General features: G+C 36.9%; 1 long non-coding RNA gene across 2 annotated transcripts in view; it reads right to left on the minus strand.

Annotated features, from left to right (window-relative positions):
* Window positions 1-22,802, minus strand: part of LOC116550971 — a 36,157-nt gene that overhangs the window by 3,032 nt on the left and 10,323 nt on the right. The window contains exon 3 of one of the 2 annotated variants that reach the window (XR_004268645.1): window positions 21,888-22,530. The exons of the other annotated variant lie outside the window; for it this stretch is intronic. This is a non-coding gene — a long non-coding RNA (uncharacterized LOC116550971). Of the gene's footprint in view, window positions 1-21,887; window positions 22,531-22,802 lie in introns of those variants that run through there. 2 annotated transcript variants of the gene reach the window in all.

Raw genomic sequence — 22,802 nt, forward strand, 5'->3', positions numbered from 1 at the left:
ATGTACATACATGTATTCAAATATTTTCTGCAAGTTTTGATGAAATTTGCAATATACCAGTGCTTAAGGCAAATAATGTTGGTAGAATGCTGAAGTGGTGAATAGATGACCTATCTGCCACATCAAGGTAGATCGCCTATCTATGGGATCACATTAGGGGTAGCACTACAGAGGGACTCTAGTCCATGATTAAGTTAGGAGAGGAGCTGGTGCTCCCTAAACTAAGGCAGCAGATGTGGCAGGTCATGCCATTAGTCAGTACACCAAATAGCTGCAACCATGAGGGTCAGACTCCTGACCATGACAGAGAAAGAATCAGTGCTTCATAATCATGCACCTTAAAAATCATACGGCATTAAGAGCTGAGATTTCTCTCCCAAGTCAGATATCTGTCCTAGCCAAAGTACAATGGACAACAGCAAATGCCACATCAGCTACTTCTATTGCTTTGTGAATCTTCTCTGAAGAATTCTTCCCCCGATAAGACTAACATAGATGAGGTCTGGCCATTTGCCTTTGCTTTTATGAAAATATAAAAATATAATATACAATGAAATAATTTTAAAGATATTGATTTATCAAATACTATTTATTAATCTTTCAACAAATAATTTTAGAGACTAACTGTGTGACAGAAACTGTGTATGGACAACATATACACAGCATCAGGATAAAAGATAAAGTTCAAGACTGAGCTTTTATATTAGGATTACTGAGTTCAAATTCCAATGTTGCTTGTGATTAGTAGTGTGAGTTGAGCCAGTTCTACTCTCTGACTCACCTTTTTTGTTTCATAAAATAGATACATTTTCAAGATTTTCATGGGGATTAATGACTATTATGTTTATATGAATAGTACCTAATATGAACACGACACCTATAGAATTCCACTTTGGTCAATATATTATCATATCATTCTTTGAAAAAGAATCCCGATAATCAGGTCACATAAAGGAATTCTTAATTTAAATATACAAATGATTAAGCAATAAGTTATAAGAATATTAGAATCAGATTTTCAAAAAAACATACTTCTTAGTAAAACATGGGGGTGTCCCTTATTCAAATAGTGTATTTAAGCATGGATGTGTAAAACTTAAACAGTATTTGTAAATATCTTCTTCCAAAATTCACACTGATAAGCATTAATTATTAGGCCATTTATCAGTGGGAAAAAAATATCAGTTCTCTGTGACTAAAAACAAAATAGAAAAAAAATGGCTTCTCAAGAAATCTCCTCCCATACAATTTCATCGAACACATCTAAATAAGTCCGTTGTGTAGGCGGGTTGCTAGGGAATGCTGCAGTTTAAAGCACTTATGTGATAGCTTTGAAAACATGAGTCCATGTAGAAATTAAATTTTAAGAATTAAATGGTCAAATCCAGCCACAAGCATACATTTTGAAGATATTACATAATGTCACAGACTGTACAGAATCTCCTACTGGTAAGCTGTAATAATTAGGTGACTTTTGCATGATAGAGATACCCATGATAAAGCTGAGAAGATGTTATTAATAGAATAGTCTTTGCCGTATCTTGCTGTAGATGCAGTTTAAAGTTCTTTAATTTGAGCATATAAGCCAAAAGCTTCTAGTTCAGAGATCTGAACATAAGGATTATGCCAAGAATGTTATGTAATAAGTTAACGAAACTGGTTTGTTCCTGAGGATTTTATTCCTTTTCCTACACATTCCTGAGGAATTTACTTCCCTCCCCACACCCCACCCTCAGTACTGGAATGGAATAAGATTCCTTTGATGTATATGCAAAGGAAGGCATATGAAAAAAAATGTATTTTTAAGAAAAAAAAAACAAATGAATTACCCTGGTTTCCTATTTTATGAGTTAAACATAACTCATAAAACAAGAGTTTATATAAAACACTTGTCAAAAAACAAGACAAGTATTTTTCTAGTACTCACTTTGGGGAAGAAATTTAAAATTTTGAATAAATAGAACATATCCTCAACTAAGTACTAAATGTGGAAGAATAAATGAATGAATGAATGGTTTCCCAAGTATTAGTTAGATGTTTTAAATAAATGATTCTATTTCATATCCATCATAATTCCATTTTAAAGGAAATGAAGCTGATACACAATGAGTCTTACTTCGGAAGGCAGAGGTGGGATGCCAGAATTCCAGATAGGGCCATATCCTCAAATCAATCATCTTTGCAATGGGTGTAGGTTGGAATTAAAGGACAATTGAGAAGATACGTAAAACATATTAATATAATCTAATCATGAAGAAAAGAATATTACTAAAACATATTTCATGTTACTGAACAGAGCTAAAGAAAAATGATCTAATAGGTAGTTTCTAACTTGATTGGTGGAAAACAGAAGAGGATTGAAATAATTGAACTTCTATATAAATGTGCATGGGCTGCACTTATAATGGTATTAGGTATTACTTTTAAAAACAATGAGTTTCACCTTGAGGCATTGTCATCTATTCTGCTTCCTTCCTTAACTGAAGATAGTCAAATAAGTTATTTACTTTATCCTAAATTAAAATAAATTTTAAAAAAGGAACACAGTTTTTGAAATTAAGATCTATAATAAAGAATGAATTTTACTTTGCTTCTGTAGTTTCACCATTACTTCTAGTGTATACAATTAAATTGCCTGAAGACGGGGGAAGAAGTACACTCCAGGGGGTCATTCAGTATTGGCTAAAGAAATATACTATATTTTAATGATTCTTTTACTGTTGTTGATTTCATCACTTCTCTAGAAAATGTAACATCAAGCCTTTGGAAATTCAGACTTCTCAGTTTCATGTGTGAATTCTACGGGACTGCAGAATAATGTAAGCTTTTTATCTGAGTTAGAATTTGTATTTCTCTAGTTCATCAACCTCATCTGTCACGTATATGTCACTGAAATGAGAAAAACCTTAGAAGGCAGAAAAAGAATTAAAAACAAGTTAATGTGGGAAGATGATATAAATCAAGTGGTGAAGCCAAGAGTGAATTATCAAAAGATCTTTCATCAAAAGTGAATACATTTTCCTTTCTCTCAAGAGGAACCCGTTATGTGTTTTTGTTTGCACCATTGTACTTCAAGTGGCATATTAAAGAAATAGATTTATTAGGATTTAGAATGTGTTTTACTCTGATAGGAAAGAATAGTGGTTCTTTAAATTTTATTCAAAAAGACTTAAACCTTGAAAGTTGACATAGGCCCTGGCTATTAATGAATGCTATGAAAAATAAATACTGTTTTTAACTTAAAACACATGACTGAATCATAAGAAAAGAAAATACCTTAACAAGACCAGTTTAGAATAAACATTATTTATTCAATCTAAACCCTCACAGTTTATTCAGTCAAATATGACAGTTTGACATTTTTTAGCAAGTGCATACTCTGTTTACTGAGAGGGAAAAGAAACAATTAAAACAAGGTTTGCTTACATTTTCTAAGCTTGTTTTTCCTCCGAGTTAAACTAACTGGCTGTACCAATGGGTTTTGAAAGACACATCTATGTCAAACAGAAATCTCAATTAGGAGTTTGGGATTGCCAAGCAATGAGGTAAGATCACAGAGAGATGGAAATTCAAATATAAAGAAAAGTATGTTTTTTTAGTAGCTCACCAATCACCACATCTGGTTTCTTTTTTTAATCAGAGAAACATAAATTGCAATATTGTAGTTTTTCTGGAAGAGAGAGAGAGAGAGAGAGTGTGGGTGTGTGTGTGTGTGAGAGAGAGAGAGAGAGAGAGAGAGAGAGACAGGGACAGAGACAGAGACAGAGACAGAGAGAGAAAGAGAGAGGATGAGAGATACTGGCTTCTTAGGAAAACAATGTCTAGGCACTTACCTTGGCCTAAGATACCAATAAGTGGTACAATTTGGGGAAGGGAACCATTGCAATACGAATAATGTTCTGATCATGAGATCTGCAAGTATCTATAACAATAGGCAGAAAAGGATTTTTCTTTTGTAGACAGGAATAATAAGGCTAGAAACAACCAGATTTGGAAAAATGAGCTAATGGGTGTCTGGTGAGACAGTAGACCAGAGAGGTCAGCCTATTCTTGGCAGGGGTGGGTCCTAAATAAGTAGTTGTATGCTGGCTCAGGTGGAAGGTGGTTCAAACAAGGTTCAAGGAAGACGGAAGGAGAGATATGTTACACATTTGGGTAGGCAATATTTTGTTCTGATTAACCAGTTGGAACACGTAGTTCAGCTAATCATTTATGAGTGTCTGGCCTAGTAATAGGTTAACAGGGGGCAACTGTGAGTTGTTTCTAAGACAAATGGGGGAGGGTGGTTCTTTAAAGTACACTATTTCCTAGAACACAAAGGATGGGGGGATTTCTTTTATGTTCACTGTTTCCAGGACTACAGAGTTAGGGTGAAATTCAACATTGTCAGTCTTGATATCACTCTCAGCTCTGAGCCCTTTTTCTTGCTCTTATCCTAAAAAAAAAGATTGTTTCCTTTCCTCTCTTGTCACAAAGATCCTGGAAGAACCATGTCACTGCATTGACATACTAGGGCAAGGGCTGGGGAGGAAGAATCACATGGAAAAGTCTTTAAAGAGGAAAGAAATCACCTGGGACAACAACATCTGAACTGAGAATGGCTCATAAGACACCTAAAATCAGATCATAAAGTCCCCTCAGTGGATTGGAAGGTCATGGCTGGATTCTCTGGTTTGTTTCCAAAGCTCTGAGCATGTGAAGGGCATCCTCTGGATGGGCTGGAAGAGGAGAAGGTAGCATACAAGGTGGTAAGTGTCTGTTTGAAGTCTTCCAGACAGATGTTTGCCACTGGGGCTGGCTTGAATAAGAACATAAAGGTTACATCTTAGAGCAGATCTCATCAGAGTGAGAAAGTGAAAGTATACACTCATGATTTCATCATGTCCGACAGGCTCAGGGTGAGGAGGCATGCGAAATGAAGTGGGTGGTGATTTTTTTTCCCTCCTGGGAAATGGCACATAAATCTGACCTGCATGTTCATACATCTTTGAGCTCTGTCTCATTTTCTTAAATCAAAAAGCTGCTTATCACCTTCATGACTTTAAGTTTGTCCTGCGTACTCATAGGCCAATAGAAGTTGAGAAAAAAAGTTCTTCCAAAAAGAACACCGTGGACTGTTATTGTTATACACACTGCTATCATAAGGAGCAGTGAAGGTACATCATACATTCTATAATTAATTCCATAACGGTGAAAAAACATTAGTTCTGCTCCTCAGTGACAAAATGCTGATAACTCTCATTCAAATTTGCTGTTTAGGAGCGGTTAGGCCTTTTATCACTATTGTGATAAATTAGAAGTGGGAATGAAGTCTGTGTTTTCTGCAATTTAGCAGCAATAATGCTATTTCTGACATACTTTGTCTCTGTCATCAAGGTAATATGATTTGCTTCTTAATTACATTTCTGGTGAAAGTAAAATAACAAAGAACCACACCAGTGAATTATCCCCTTACAACCCATGTTACGGTGAGTCTTGGCTAATGCTAAAGAGGTAGGGAAGAAAGAGGCTTGGCAAACCAGATTAGATTTTTCCTTCCTCTTACTTGTCCTAGTATACAGAATGTTACTATTCTGCATTCCATAAATTAAATGTAATTACATTTTATGTCATCTCCATTTCTCATAATGTTGAAATGTTCATTGTAGCTTACCGAGAAGCCTTAAATGTGGATGCACGGGAAGCGGGAATGAACAAAAAGGATGCCAATCCTGATTTCTATGTGCTATTATCAAAGTTCCATTTAACCACTCTTCTACAGGTGGGGCAGTCACACCTAAATTACACCACCGACTAATGGAGCCACCTACAGAGACTCCAAAAGTCTTACGGGCAGTCATTTTTAGAGCTATTCCATTATGCTTTAGGCAGCAATATTCACAATACCCATCTTAGCATTTGGTGAATGATTCTGAATCTGAAACATTACTTTGCCCCTTCTCACCTAATAATAACAGGTAAGTTCTGTCACCCTCCATCTCTCCTCTAAAAGCTACCACATCTTTGTACTGCTTACAGCTTTGTCTCAAAGCAACAAGTCCCAGCAACTAGAAAAAGATCCTCTTCCTCCTCCACATTCCCAATTTGGAAGAGCCAGCTGAGAGCAATATGGTGGAGTAGGCTGACCTCAGCTGACATGCTGCAAACATTTATTTAGCACTGTGCTAGATGTGAACAGAAATAAAGATAAATAAAAATAGGGTCCAAGCCCTTCAGAAGCTGACAAATATTATTTCACTTGGGAAGATTCTGATAAGTTTATTCACACTAAACTGTTATTAGTTGACAAGTGTTAGTTCCATCAGGTGTTATTACAACAGGTTCCTTAGCAACCCAGTTCCTCCTTCTGTGGTTGGTAGGAAGCAGGGGAGAAGCTGACTTACTAGGGTATTGCTGTGTAGGAATAGCTGTAGAAGAAATCTTTCAGAGAATTATAAAGTTGCCCAAGTGAAGCTCCAGAGAATCACCTGCCAACCTATTTCATCCTGGGGCTTTTACGGAATGGGCTCCCAGAAATGTCCCTTAACAGATTCTCTGCCAACCAAGAAAGCAAGTATGCCGAGCTGACCTTGGAGCCAGGAGCTTCAGGAGATTTGTTTTTTCATTAAGGATTGTATTCCCTTTAAAATCACCATAAATGTAGCTTGAAAAACTGCCTTCCTTTAAGAGCTTGTTTCGTAGCCTGATATGATTGTGTAGTAATTGGCCACAGAATTTAGGTTCAGTTGGCAGTGATCCTAAAGAGCACCACCATATCAAATGTTCATAACGGGAGGGATTTGGGGCTAGAAATCAAGTGGCCTCCTGAGGGAATTTCATATTTCAATGAGTGTATAAATGAGATGTGCCCCCCAAAAAGATTTGGTGGGGTACAAATTCTAGACAGGCTTTTTACAGGAAATATCTGTATCTATTTCTATCTATATATATATTTGCACATATACCCTATGTGTGTATATATACATAATTTCTTATATTTAATTTGTAATAATTTAACAATAAAAAATTGAAAAATGGGAACCAGCCTACATATACAAAAAATTATACAAGATTACTTTTATTAGGTCGGTGATAATCAAGCAGTAAAAATGAAAACTAGGACTCAGGGGACAGGTGCCGTGGCCAATGCCTATAATCCCAGCATTTGGCAGACTGGGGTGCGTGGATCACAAGGTTAGGAGTTCAAGACTAGCCTGGCCAACATGGCGAAATCCCGTCTTTATTAGAAATAATAAAATTAGCTGGGCATGGTGACATGTGCCTGTAATCCCAGCTACTCAGGAGGCTGAGGCAGGAGAATTGCTTGAACTGCAACCCGGGAGACAGAGGTTGCAGGGAGCCGAGAGCACGCCACTGCACTCCAGCCTGGGCTATAGAGCAAGACTCCATCTCCACCCGCCCTCCACCCCCCAAAAAAAAGAAAGAAAAGGAGGGCTCAGGGTACTTACAGAAATCTTCCGGAAGAAAATTATAGTAACCTCTAGTATCATTTAGACAGGATTTTGAGTAAGTTTGGGTTTAAAATATATGAGGTATGCTTTGAAGATCAAGATCTGGGCCAGTTGGCTTAGAATAAGGTTCATCTGTGAACATGGAGATTTGGTAAGCTGTCATTAGCCAAGGATGAATCTTGTCTTCACCTGCCTGAGCCCCAGGAGAAAATTTAAGGAGGAAAGAAAACAAAAACAAGGAGCGCTCTATAGTTTGTGTGTCTTGTAACTTGAGATGACATTTTCTGCAAACTTGCTACTATGTAATATGCAGAAGAAGATATGGGCTATCCACATCTCAGTGGCTCAGATTGTAAGGAAAAGGCAGTAACTGTATGTCCACACTGTCCAACATCTCAAGGACAACAGAGGCAGGTGGGCCACCTCAGTTCCAGAAACCAGATACGGTGAAGGGACTTGAGAGGTTATGAACCATCCTTTATTGAGAAGGGGTGAGGTGGGGTGAGCATCTGGAAGGAGATTGGCAGCTATTTCCCATTCTGCTTGAAGCCCTTCCCACCATGAGATTAGAAATTGGCATGGACCATATCTGAATGTTAAACCAATTTAGAGGATAAAATAAAGGGATTTTGTTAGAAAACTCTTCTGACATCCTGTCTCCTGAAGTTGTGAATATTTCACTCACACTCTTAAAAAGAGAAAATATTATCAGTCAGAGACTGAGGAGAAGAAATGAGAGTCCTGGACCTTAACTAAGAAGTTCCATGAAACAATAATACATGTCAAAATAAATAACATGTGATAGGCACTCTAGAAATGTTTTCACTGATAATATTAATAATTATGGACAATATTTTGGTGGAAACTTGTATGTGTCAAACACTTGGCTAAACACTATACTAATATGGTTCCAGCTCTGAATCTTATTTTTTTTCCGTAACTCATTTGGCAACAAAACCTGACTCACCCTGAATTTGCAGGATGCCAGCACTTGACCAGAACTGCTGTGCAGCTATTTCTAGTGTTTATTTATTCAACTTAGTGGAAATATTTCTATATTGCTTGTAGAATTCTTGATGTGTTTGACTATGAGATGTTTTCCACACTCTATTATGGGGTGTTAATATATAATATATACTCCACATAATCTTTCCTTAAAAATAAAAATTGCTTGTTCTAGGGTACGTCTGGTCTCCGAGGGTTTAGACAAGGGTTGTAGACCCTGAGTCTTTTCAACATTTTTTGATTTAGCAATATAAATTATGTTTATTTTTTGGTTGAGATATTTAAGCATAGAGATGTTAAATAGTTTCTCTAAGGACACACAGTTGATAATGGTTGAAGCTACAACTTGGTTTTAGTCAGTTTGCCACTAAGGTTATGGTCTTAAGTCACTACTCTGTACTGCCTCTTATATGGATGACACATAACAGAGAAACAATCAACTTTGCTAGTAAGGTAGTGGAAATGGAAATACAAATAACAGTAAAAAATATAGTATTATGAATAAGTAAATATAGTTTCTGTCAGATAATTGCCAACCAATGTAATGTGTTGACTAAGAGGCATAGGCACAAAGAAAGCAATACTGGATAGAAAAGGAAAGAGGACAGAGTACCTTATCAGTGGCAGGGCTTGGGAAACTCAGGATGTCAAACAAGAAACAATTCCAAAGAGATATCTTTGGAACCTTTGTGTTTTTGGGAGAACCTCAAAGCAACCACTAGGACAGGGATCATGGCCTTGAAAGTAGGAGAGTCACAGTTCTTGTGGGTCTCAAGAGGCAGTTGAGAATCTCTGCTTGCTCTGCCCTTTGCTTAAAAGGAGATATTCCACTTGAAGGAGCCCATCACATTGGGAGTGTTTGGGTCATATATGGTAAACTCTGTTTACCAGTCGGAAGCAAATAAGAGGACTAGCCACCAGTTTGCTACCAGGCAATGTAGAATGCTCTCTATTCCTTGTATACAAATATCATAATCTGTGAAGGATAGTACAGAGGTGATTGAGAGAAAGGGAGAGAGGAACAACTTACATAAAGTTAACTATTCGCCTTGAGAACATTTCATTGAAAAAGATATCTTCCAGTTGTTTTTAATATCTAGGCATTAAAAATAAAGTAGAGCTTCAACAAATGAGACACTGAAACGACGTACCTCAAAATAATAAGAGCAATCTCTGACAATCCCACAGCCAAAAATCATATTGAATGGGCAAAGACCAGAAGGATTCCCCTTGAGAATCAGAGCAAGGCAAGGATGCCTACTCTCACCACTCCTATTCGACACAGTGCTGGAAGTCCTAGCCAGAGCAATCAGGCAAGAGAAAGCAATAAAAGGCATCTAGATAGAAAGAGAGGAAGTCAAACTATCTCTTTTCATATATAATATAAGACTATGCCTAGAAAAGCCCATAGACTCTGACCAAAGGCTCCTAGAGCTGATAAACAACTTCAGCAAAGTTTTGCGATATAAAATCAATGTTAAAAAGTCAGTAATATTTCTGTACACTAATAACTTCCAAGCTGAGAGCCAAACCAAGAATGCAATCCCATTCACAACGGCCACAAAAGGAATAAAATACCTGGTTATACAGCTAACCAGGGAGGTGAAAGACCTCTACAATGAGAATCACAAAACACTACCCTAAGAAACCACAGACAACACAAACAAATGAAAAAAACATTCCATGCTCAGGGATAGAAAGAATCAATATTGTTAAGATGAAGCTTGAGGCCGTTATCCTAGGCAAACTAATGCAAGAACAGAAATCCACATGCTGCATGTTTTCACTTGTAAGTGGGAGCTAAACACTGAGTACACATGGACATAAAGAAGGGAACACCGGGGCCTCTTTGAGGGTGGCGAGTGAGAAGAGGGTGAAGATAAGAAAAACTACCTATCATGTATTAGGCCAATTACTTGGGTGACAAAATTACCTATATACCAAACCCCCATGACACACAAATTACCTATGTAAAAAACCTGCACATGTACCCCTTTGTGTTATAAAGCTGGAAAAGGCTAAGGTGAAATAATCCTACCAGTAATAAGACAATAGTTGAGTTTGCCAGTGTCTGAGCTAAATGCTAGCCAAGTAGAGTGGGTTTTTAATGCACCGTCTGGAATGATTTTCAAATTTTTTTTGTGACTCTCAGGACTTGACTATGAAGTTAGAAGGTAATTTCCTAAAACTAAATAAAGTTGGTTATTGAAGTACATAATGTTTTATTTTCCAGAATGTTTTCACAAAGCAATGGTGTTAGAAGATCATCCGTAGATTATCATGAGGGTGGTGATATATTATTTGGGCAGTGATGAATTGTTGTAGTCACATTGGTCCACTGAAATATAAAACCATTTTGTCCAGAGATCAAGAGGTGATGTTAAAACAAGCTTGCTTAACCTTGAGGTAGTGCTGGAGTCAATTTATATGTGGACAACAGGTGATTTGCATCATAAACTAAAATATAACCTCAAAAAGATTTAAACTCTCTATAATCTCTACACATACAAAATGACCCATCTCCTAAGAACTCTGATGAGTTTCTAACAGCAAGTTCTTATAAGGCTTACAAATCAGCTAAATTGACTTTTTAATCACTATAAAAATGAAGCATCTTGCAGTGATCAGAATGCAAATTATTTGATCTAAAATTTCCTTCAGATAAGTTACATTATAAACTATCAAAACCCAGACTAGTACTGATTATATCATGCTATTGCATTCATGGATCTCTCATCAATGGCCAGGAAACATTACTGAACAATCAAAATATATACACTGTTTCATATTCTACCATGTGTTGGAAATTTTGAGAGGACAAAGGTGATATGACTTCAGTGTTTTCAAAAAAATCAGAATTCCTTTTACATCAGAGAACCACTGAATTATGCTGCATAAAGAAACCTGGCATTTTCCTGTTGTGTGGTAGAAGGCAAAGAATAGAGGAAAAACTATTTGGCATAAAACTTCTTTTAAAAATAACTAGTTCACTATGATTAGTTAATTTAACATTTTATCTGTTCAGTGCACATTTTTCCTTTTTATGACATTACAGTTCTATTTTTCTTTACAAAACAATTTTGATAAATCTGGCTTCAAACCATCTTGCTCTGAGGGGTGGAAAGTAATCTATATCCAAACAGATTTATAATGAGAAGTTCAGGGACAGGCATGTGATTGTAACTGAACTAGGGTGTTAATCCCAATCATCTTTTAATTTTTTTAATTTTTAATTTTTTAAGAGATGACATTTCACCATATTGCAACCAGGCTGCTCATAAACTTCTAGGCTGAAGGATTCCTCAAGCCTCAGCCTCCCAAGCAGCTGTAACTACAGTCACACACCACTGCATTCAGCTAAGCCCAAGGCTCTTTCAGATATCATTGGAAAGATAAGCGAAATTGCTAAACGAAGACCTGCCAAGGGTCTCTGCATAGTGAAAGCCCACCTAAGAATGGAGCCAATACAGAGTAAAAGAGCTAAGAGATGGATAAAGGGAGCGGGTAGTGGAGACAAGGGAAGGCTGATGAAGTACTGATGACATTCGTCGGATAAAGCTCCTTCTGAAGCTCTCTCTTTTACTCCTAGATTTTTCTATTGTATGAACGAATAATAACCCTTTTATATGTATGTATGATTTTTGTTGTAATCACAATTACACTGAGAAATATGTCACTTAAAATTTAAAGATTTATGTTTATAGAAATTGATACTTGAAGGTAGGATAAATTATAAAATTTTGAAATGACTGAGTCAAAGTGGAATATGAGAAAGCAATTTGTCTATACCAGGGAGATCTCTGACATTACTTATAATGCAACAATAAAGTAGTGGGCTAAGATGTACTTTGTTACATTTTAGGACTCTGGTGATGTACCCACTGTAGCTACTAACCTAATTTTAGGTTAGCCGGTATAAGAATGTCAGTAAGACGACTAGCTACATCTTTAACTTGACGTTCTGAAAGAGAGACCAAGGGTGTGTCTCCAAATCTGACACATCTGAAAATAGAAATGAAGGAAAAGATACTGTTATTTTTGATTTTTAAAATTTAGTCATTTCTTGTTTGTTTGTTGCTATGAAGCTACAATTATCAAGACAAAAATAAACTGGTAGGAAAACAGACTAATAGGTTAATGGAAGGAGAAAGAAAATGCAGAAATAGATTCGGCTTTCCCTCAAAGTCACACCCAGGCCATTCAGTGGTGATGGTAAGTCTTTCAACTAATAGCCTGGAAAACTGGGATAAACATATGAAAAAAAAATAGTAATTTCAACCACTATCTCCCAATAGTAAAAATGTAATTTAAGACAACTGTAGACCTAAACATTAAACTTATAACATTTCTAGAAAACAACACAAATATTTCTGTAAACTTGAGGTAGGCAAGAATTTCTGAGAAAAGATCAAAAAGAGAAAACGACAGCATTAACCACAAAAGATGAAGTAATAATGCATTATATTTCACCTCAATTAATAAAAACTTCAGGCCGAGGTGGTCAGATCACAGGGGCTCAAGACCAGCCTGGTCAACATGGCGAAACCTTGTCTCTACTGAAAATGCAAAAATTAGCCAGGCATGGTGGCAGGTGCCTGTAATCCCAGCTACTCAGGAGACTAAGGCAGAAGAATCGATTGAATCCACGAAGCGGGGGTTGTAGGGAGCCGAGATCATGCCATTGCACTCCAGCCTGGGTGACAGAGTAAGACTCTGTCTCAAAAATAATAAATAAATTATAAGAATAATTTTACCAAATAAAAAGAAAAATATATTTTTAAAAACAAAATTTTACACATAAAATTTTAGAGTAACTTTATTCAAAGGTAGCTTCAAACAGGAAACAGCCTAAATGCCCCTCAGCAGATATATGGAAAAATAATGTGTAGAGTAGTCATTACACTAGAATACTTTTCAGGAATAATAATAATAATATCAACAGAATTACTGATGTATGTAACAGCAGTATATTTCTATCAAAGATATTTTGTTTAACTGACAAATAATACAACCCAGACACAAAAGTCTATCTACTGTGTGTTCTCATTTATATGAAGTTCAGGAAAAGTTTGTTTCTATGAATCATGTACCTCATCGCACTTAGCTTAACCTTAACCCTAATCCTAATAATGTTACTTCGATTTCAGGTTCAATGCATTGAGGTGCGTTCTTCTGCGTACTCAAATTAAAATCTCCCTCCTGCATCAATTTCACCCGCTTTCCCTAGGGGGAAGGAGAAAAGGAAACAGGAAGCATTGATTTGTAGGCCCTATATGACAGAGTTTATAAGATGGGCGGCAATAGAAAGACTTCACCCTACATTAAGTAGACATGTTTTTTGGGGGGCTGGGCAGCAGTAAATCCTTACACCTTTACTATTTCTGACCTAGATAAGTTGGCAGGAGTAGAAAACAATAAAACTACTGACCTATGGTGATAAAACCAGAAGAGTGGTTGCCTATTTTAGGTAAGGGCTAACTTGAGAAGGGTTCAAGGTAACTTTCTGGGAGTTATACTAGACTTTAGGGTGTTGGATATATGAATATATATATTTTCAAAGCTTACTGAATTATATACCTATGAGTTTTAAATTTCCTTATGTCTATATTTTTCAGTAAAAAATGAAAGTTGTTACGCTTAACAATTCAATCTGTCCTTCCTTCCTTCCTCCCTTCCCTTCTCCTTTCCCTTCCCTTCCCTTCCTCCTTCCTTTCCTTCCTTCTTTATTTTCTTTCTTTCTTTTCAGAGGCAATCTCACTCTGTTGTCCTGGCTAAAGTAACGTGGCGCAATCATAGCTCACTATAACCTTGAATTTCTGCGCTCAAAAATCTTCCCACTTCAGCCAAAGTGCTGGGATTACAAGCATGAGCCACTGCACCTGACCATTAACAATATTTTTTTCTAAGTGTAGGGAACAGCAAGCAAATAAAAGATCTTAAGGCCATAGGTGGCTGTTTGTGGTCAGTAATCTATGATGCCTGAAATTAGGTAATCCTCAGTTTTACAAGACTGGAAAAGTTGAATTTTTTGTGAATAATATGGCTAGTTCCAGGAGAAGGCAAGATATAAGGTTAAAACCAAGGAAAGCAGAGCTTGGATCTCCGTTCTTACTCTTCTGTAAAATTTCTAATAGAGCAGTTGGTGAAATACCACATTTAAATTTCTGAAATAAAAAGGCTTTCAACCTAAAATCTATATTCGGCACAATGATTAATAAAGCATATGACTGAAATAGAAACATTTTCTGACATGGAAGAAATGAAAATTTAACCCTGAACAGTCCCTTCTTAGGAAGCTCTTTGAGGATGTGCTTCAAGCAAACAATGTTCTTAGGAACACACAGCATCCTACCTGACCACACTCAGGATCAAGGAAAGAACACGAGGAAAGTCTCAGTATAGCCATTGTGTATACCAGGAGCAGAAGGCATCCAGTCTAAACTAAGCAGGATGGAGGGTAGTGGGAGAGGCTTCTCCAAAAGCAAAACAAGTATGTGCTGCAGGTGGGGGTTAAAGGAGGGGTTGGGTCATGAGATGACATCAGAAAGAATGTTTCTCATTTCAAGCAACTGTGCAGGTTGCAGATTACCACAGGCCCTTCAGAAAAGCCTTTAAAGTGGCCCCCAAGAGAGTCACCCTGTGAATACTTGCCACATGGAAGACATTAGTGGCTAGATTACAAAAGCACCAATTGTCTAAGACTTTTGATTCATATTTCCTAAACGTCTCCACCCTTTACAGGACCGAAGAAGTAGGGGGTGGTAGGAGAGTTGAAGGCAAAGGGAAAGGACAGACTCTATTGTAAGTCTCTGAGCCCACCAGCCTGGGACAGCCTGAACTTGTTCAGGAGAGAAACTGGGAATTCAAGATGATTCAGGTTTAAATTGGAGTAGTCTGGACATAATACCTAAAGATAGCCACAGTTAACTTTTTCTTCTAAATGAAAGTAACTGGAAAGGGTTGGGGGAAGGAGATTTGACCAAGTAGGTTTAAACACAGTGATTAGAGAACAAATTCTCTCGCCTCCCCCTAGTTTTTACCTACCGAGTTCAAACTATTCAACAATCTACTGACAGTCTCTGCCACATGCCCGCTCTGATGACCAGAGGATAAGCCTTCGTTTCTTCTGTTACAACCACCCATGTTTCATGCCCAGTCACCAAATGGAGGTACACCACAGCACCTGATTCAACATATTGGTTGTTCACATCATTGTGCCTGCATAAATATTGTTCATGTGTGAATCTACATAGACCAATAGGATTACATTCTTAATGTGGTAAAGCTTTGCACTTTAGTTATATCTTGCCTTGACTTTTCAAGATTCAAATGAGAAATCAGCAACTCTGTTTTTAGCACAATAAAGACTCTTAATAATTTGTTAAAATACCTAAGTTTGTATTAACTTACTTGTGTTTATTTGTATTGTATATTTGCCTGTTTGTGTTTGAAATTCTGGTTTTGTATATTCTGAGGATGCGGTAGTTTCAGGATTTTGATTTTTTTTTCTTTTTTTTTTTTTGCTTAAGCTTAACTTCTGCATATTTTTGTTGGTTTATTGAGTGAAATAGAGTGAGTCTTCTTATGTAGGCTATATGGTAGTTATGTTTAACCAGCTCTGCATCTGCTTACATTCTGTGGCCAAAAAGACAGTTAGATGGATGATAGGTAGGTAGGTAGAGATAGGTGGGTAGATACATATAAATATTTACATGTACCAATAAGCATATGTAGTTCCTATATATATGATACAAATTGCATAAAATTGGGGTAAGTTACTTCATAGCATTGTGAAGATTTATTGAAATAATTAATATAACAATATTGTCTATCAAACAAATGCTCGGAAATGTTGCTTATTATTTTCAGAATAATTATGCAAAGCTATTCTCTCATCCTATAATATGTTAAGAAATACGGACACATTCCAATTATATAAAAAGTGGAAAGCACGGTATTGGGATTTAGAAGAACTGATTTTCAGTCCTGCCTTCTGCAATAAGCTAAATTTGTGACTCTTACCAAAATATCCCACTTCTCTAGGTCATACTTTCTTCATCTATAAAATTAAAGGGCTAATATACATTTTCTCTCGAATGTTTACTTCAGCCTTAAACTTACATGATTGTATTACTTTAACAGATTTCCAGTTAGAGAAGTTTTATAAAACTGAACTAACCAAAAGGAAAATTTGGAGATAAAGACTAAGTTAAAGAAACGCATTTTTTTCATGGCCATGCATATGCAATAGAGCAGATTAAACAATAGCTTGGAGTTGCTATATTTAAGAAGTATTTCCTGAACATTTACTATAAACAAGATTATAGAGTAAAAAACTAGACTCAGAACTGGGACACAAAGGAATTTTTGCAAATTTGGGGGACTATATCTCTAGTAAGATAAAAGTAAGATTCTGTATTCACTAATAATTTCCCTGTAACGCTATAGCCGCAGCACAGCACCTTATCTGCAGAGCTTCAGCACTTTCTTTGTATAGCCCTAGCACCTTCAGCTTAGATTGCTAAAGTAACCGAATGCTATTCGTGAATATGTTTTTCTCCCTGGTAACATTTGGAGCCAAGTCCATCTGTCAATGGCAGACTCTGTGGCAGTTGAAAAACCACTTCGGGAACACTGCCAGCTCCTCCTTCTGGGCTGATTTCTAATAGATGTCCTATCTTTGTGAATACCTCCTCTTTACTTCAGCTGCTGTCCTCTGCGCTAACAAAAGGAGCCTCTCAGCTATATAATGTACCTGTGGAAAGCCAGGCAGCCCAGTAGATGGAAGCACATCTAGATTAGTATTGCCTTTTCCTACTGAGATGCATACATGTGGTACCTCATTGCAGCTTGCTTGCTCTGCTTCAGAGTTGCTTGTGAAGGGCCAGGCAGTTTGATAGGCTTAATACAATGACTTTGGGTCATAGAATCACAGAACTGACATTAAAGCATTCGATGGATGTAAAATGTTACAATGCAAATGCTTCACAATTGAACACACACACACACAAATTTACCTGGGATAACAAAAGTATTCAAGTGAAGAGCCTAAAGCATTCAGGAGCAAGCCACAATTGCTCCCTTTAGAATTATACGACACCTTCTGATGACTTCAGAAGTGACTTCAGATTCCCATTTTTAGGAAGATTTCATTAATACCACCAAATGTGGGCCAAAAGTTAAAATAAGACATGTTTATTTCATATGGCACATAATTTCATCTGATAAATGCTGTGATCTCCCACAGCTTGACAATAAGTACAAAGCTAAATAAAAATGGTAATTATTTTGCAAGCTTTCCTCCAACTTACAAAAAAAATGAAAGAAAGATACCTTGGGACTTATTTTCGAGATACAGATTCTTGAAATTCTTTATTCTTTTATCAGTTCTGTTGCCCAAGGGGAAATCTGTACAACAGGCATCATATGTCTTTAATAATGAAGCAAACTACTGTAGCTCAAATCTTTCGAGCAGCTAAGAAACCCAATTGTGTGTAGGAAATGCCAGAAGTGTTTGTTTTACTAGAGCTATAAATTCAGCAACATTCAGGGGGTAGGCTCATTTCAGTTGAAGGCAGCCAGACAAAACAGATGAAAACATTTTAAAGGATAATCCATATGGACTGAGTCTGAGGGAAATTTCCCATGGAGCAAATACCTTCCTTATAAACCAGAGAGTTCAAGAACTCTCCCACTCCCTTTTTTTCATCTATTTAAGGGCTCAAACTCCATAGGACTTCTCAAAGACAATTAAAGTTTCACCCTTCTTGAAAAAGGAAAAGGATATAGTTTTTAAGTGACCTATAAAATTTCTTCAAGTGATAGCTTTCCTTTCTAATCTAATTTACAAATCTGCGTTTCAGATTGAAATTGTCAAATTGCAGTTAGCAAAGTGACAAAATTCCGTTTCTAAATGACACTTTATTACATGAGACAGCACATTATATGCCTTACTGGCAAAGAACAATGACTAAAAGATGTTATTAAATAAAATAGACACATGTAAATAATGATAAAAATAATTGTGTTTAAAGCACCTTGTATACATTTTAGCCATTATTTCCATATGATCTAGGATCCTTAAGTTGATGTTCTGTTAAGTACTGTCCTTTAAGATTTAAACTAATCTCAATCTAAAAGTGTCAAGTCAAGGTACTGCACATTCAAAGTCACTTTTCTTTGAAAACATCCAGGTAGCAGAAAAATGTGCAATTTTAATGAAAGAAAAGGAGCTGACTTACTTAGATATTTTTATATGGGAGAACTGGGTACTTTTGGAAGCATTCTGTTGAAAACAGACCAGGTTTGTCCTTCGCTGGGTCAACTGGGGAACACCACTGAAACCACTTGTGTGCCTTTGGTAAACTGAAGATCACATGAGATCTTACTTAACGTGCTTCCTAGCTTTAAGACGCATCATAGGCCTAAAATTTACAAGTCACTTGACAACACGCCTAATTCAGGTCAAAATCTAAATGAACACAATGTAAATCCTGCTCAAAATAATCCTTTATTTTGAGAGATTAATCAGGTTTAAGATTCCTTTTACAAGTGACCTCTTTTAAAATTTACAAGTGGTAAGAATCTATCTAAATTTGGGCAGTATTTGGGCAGCCCACTAAAATAACTCAATGTTCCCGTTTCAGAACTTAGTATACTAGCCAAATATCCTTACTAAAAACTTTTTTAGATACAATTCTAAAAAGCATGCTTATTTGGCTTTCTAATCTAGAATAATTTAGAAGCAGAAAATTAGGAGGGGGCATGACCATATTGGCAGGCCATCAAAGAACAGCAAGAAATGACAGCTGACAGCCTGACAGAAAGGGGCATGTCAGAGGAACGATAATACACACAAAATCATTTTAAAAGTAAGGGCAAAAAACTGACCCAAGAATTTAAAAAGCATAGCCTTTGAGACAAATGTCTCCTGGGATAATTACTTTACTATACACTACAATTGATATGCAAAATGTCGACCCTGAGTTGTCAGAGAAGCATTAAATTATGCACCCTGCTCCAATAAGGCAGGAAGTATTGAACACGTCAGAAAAAACATTCTTATCAAAATACCTAGCTTACTTTTTTTAAGCGTCAGTAATTCAAGTGGCTTATTTTGTGGAATATCTCATTTTCAATGATGTTAGACCACTAAAACTCAACTATGTTTACAGGGGAATAGGAGATGCTTAATATTATGGCCAGATGCTGACTGATAGCTCAGGAAATGAAAGGAAAAACAGATGATTTATTTGTCAATTAAAAAGTTAAATGCTGCTACAAAATCTCCATAATTATAAGATTTTATATCTTCAAAATATTTCTTTCAGTATCTGAACATTAATTTTTCACTCCTCTTTGGCCGGTCACTTATGTTGTTTCCAATGATATCCTCATTGAAGCTATGTATCTCAGGATACTTCATAAAATAATTCAGAAGAAAAGGCCAGAGATAAATCAGAAGGACATGTGTTTGTTTAGGTAGCTGTCCAAAGGAAGGACAAGCTTGCATTCTCTTAACACAGCGGTGCTGGCTTTGTTTCTCTGTAATTCCTCAGCTGTGCCAGTTCAGGGGCATTGGTTTAATCCCAGGACTGGCTCCCTTCATGGTTACGAAATGCTTTTAGCAATTCCAGCTTCACATGTCCACAAATCAAGATGTGTGGCAGAGCAGAGAACATTTTTTTTCTTAATTCCCTCTCATAGAGCCTCAGAAGATCTCTTTACTGTTATCCTCAAAAAGACTCCCTCTGATTTCACTATCACGAATTATATTAATCCATGTACCTGAGGCCTGTGGCCAGCAGAATGTCACTCACTTTTTGGCTTACGTCTGGATCACTGATGTAATCACCATGCTAAGTGACATGAGATTTTCCTGAGACATTCAATCCTACCTTTGAGGCTCTGGTACAAGAGGTGATCCTGTAGGAGTCAACATCTGTATAAAAATTGGGTTTTTATGAGTTTGAGGGGAATTCTAGGTAGAAACAATCATTGACTGCGGCAATAAAATAGACATTGTATGTATGTATAGAATTTCCCTTTCCTTTTGATTTTTTCTTTGTTATGTTTTGTAATATTTAAGAAAAGTGTTTTTTTTTTTTTTTTTTTTGTTTTTTTTTTTTTTTTTAATCTAATAATGGGAACTTCTTGGGTCACAATGCCCGGAATCCATTTAAATTGTTTAAGCAAATGAGGAAACATTGGAGTATAATTAAGATACATTGTCTTATTTTCCAACAAAGTATACTTTCCCTTTTTCTGAGGAAAGTATGTTTAATGAGAGCAGCCTTATTTCTTTTTTACATGCACTTACACTTTTCTGGTATCATGAACTACTTGAAGGATGAACAGCTGATTAAGGCGCAGCCAATCACAGCTTCCTCTGTCCCAGACTGTAACTGGGGGGATGGACTGTTTCAAGCCAGTTCTGACTGCCTTCCAAAGAGTTTTATAAGAGGGAATTGCAAAACTTGAGAAAGCGTGATTGAAAGCCCATTTTGTTTTATCTTGAAAAACTGTGCATGCCCAGAGCTGCTAGTGGTCATTGCTCCAGCCTTGTGGAGAAAGCAGGTCTCAAAGAATAAAGCCAGAACTCAAAGACTAGCAGCAGAAAGAAGTGGAACAAAAGAATCGTGGAGACATCACAGCACCTGATTCTAGTTGTTCCAGCGGCATTCTTAGCCTTCCAGTTTATTTGGGTAGGCAGTTTCTAAAAGAATCTCTTTCCTTTGTTACTTCTATAGATATTGGCTACATACTGCTAATTTTCTTTTCCAAAATATTGGACTAATTTACACTCTTACTGACATATTTGATAAATCAGCAAGGGCTTATTATTTAAGAGATTATATACTGGATACTTTTTAAATGCATATATTACAGAAAGTAGAAGTTGTAAAGGAAATCAACTGTAGCAAAAGATACATAGCGTTTGGGGTCAGGCAAGCCTGAACCCAAAAATCTTGTTCTCCTGCTTGCTAACCACATAATTTTCGGACAGTTACTTGAGCTTCAATCACTTCCCTTACAAAAATGGACATATTAATGTCTAGCCAGCATCGATTTAAAAGCCCAGCATTTAATTAATACCTCTTCCTTTTTTCCTGGAATATAAAGATCTGTTTTATTTCTAATTTAACCACAGACTTTTTTATCTAGGGAGTTCATATTACCCACTTCTGTGTACGTCACCTTAATTTTTACCTGAGAGATTTAAAAATATTTGTAAACCTATTTTTTATAATGTTTAATATCTCAAGGCTTTTTAAACACTGTTATATCTTAAATTAAAAGTGAATAATTTGGCCAGGCTCCTGTAATCCCACACCTATAATTCCAGTACTTTGGGAGGCCAGGGTGGGATGATGCCTTGAAGCCAGGAGTTTGAGACCAACCTAGGGAATGTAGTGAGACTTCATCTCTACAAAAAAATTTTAAAATTCGCTGGGCATCACGGTTGGCACCTATAGTCCCAGCTGCTTGTGTTAAAGAAACTTCTCTTCTCAGGTCCACTAGGGGAGAGGTTTCAAATGCAGGAATTTCCCACCTCCCTGCCTCCAGGGGCTGGGACTCTTTAAGCACCTCCTCCACGTGGGCCAGGTAAAATTCTTTGTCTGATCTTCCTGCCTGCAGGAAAGTCAGGTGGGGCTGTTTTGTCCCAAATTCCTGCTGAAAGCTCTAGGAGGAGAGGACTCTGTAACTCAGGGTTGTAGAACAAGAAAGCAATCCAGAATCAGAGTCAAAGATCAGTCACTCCAGAGGAAGTTTGAAAGAACTCCTCTCATTGGATGAGAACATGAATGGGGAGGGAATAACTCAAGGGTTAAAACTTCAGCTGCTCCTGCCTGAACGGATTCCTTCTCTGGATCTCCTCCCACAACAGCATGGGAGCTGTCTTCTTTCTCTCTGTCTAATAAATGGCTCTTCTGCAATGCTCTTTGGGCCCACGGTGAACAGTAAATTCACTGTGCCTCAGGAACCCCTTTCCCCATTCTTCAGGGATAGAGAGGCCAAGAACCTACCACATGAGCTTAGTATTCCTCTGGTAACATGACCATGCCACTGAGCTCTAGCCAAAGTGACAGAATAAGACTGTCTCAAAAAAAAGTAAACAATTTGTATCAATGAAAAAGAAGAAGCTCTTACCTTTAAAACTCAGAGAATAATAGTACTCCTTGGTATTATTCCATTACTCCTTGACCACTCATGAGTTAGACTTTCTTTGGTTAGTGTCATTAAGCCACGTACAAGGTGATTGGGGCTTTGGTATTTCCAAGAAAGCCATTCCCAATTGTCATCCAGGAAAAAACTAGTTTGTCATCTCTGGAACAAACTAGTTTA

Source organism: Sapajus apella, unplaced genomic scaffold (assembly GCF_009761245.1).
Source record: "Sapajus apella isolate SASKATOON/1434 unplaced genomic scaffold, GSC_monkey_1.0 scaffold8, whole genome shotgun sequence".
NCBI classification, from domain to species: Eukaryota; Metazoa; Chordata; class Mammalia; order Primates; family Cebidae; genus Sapajus; species Sapajus apella.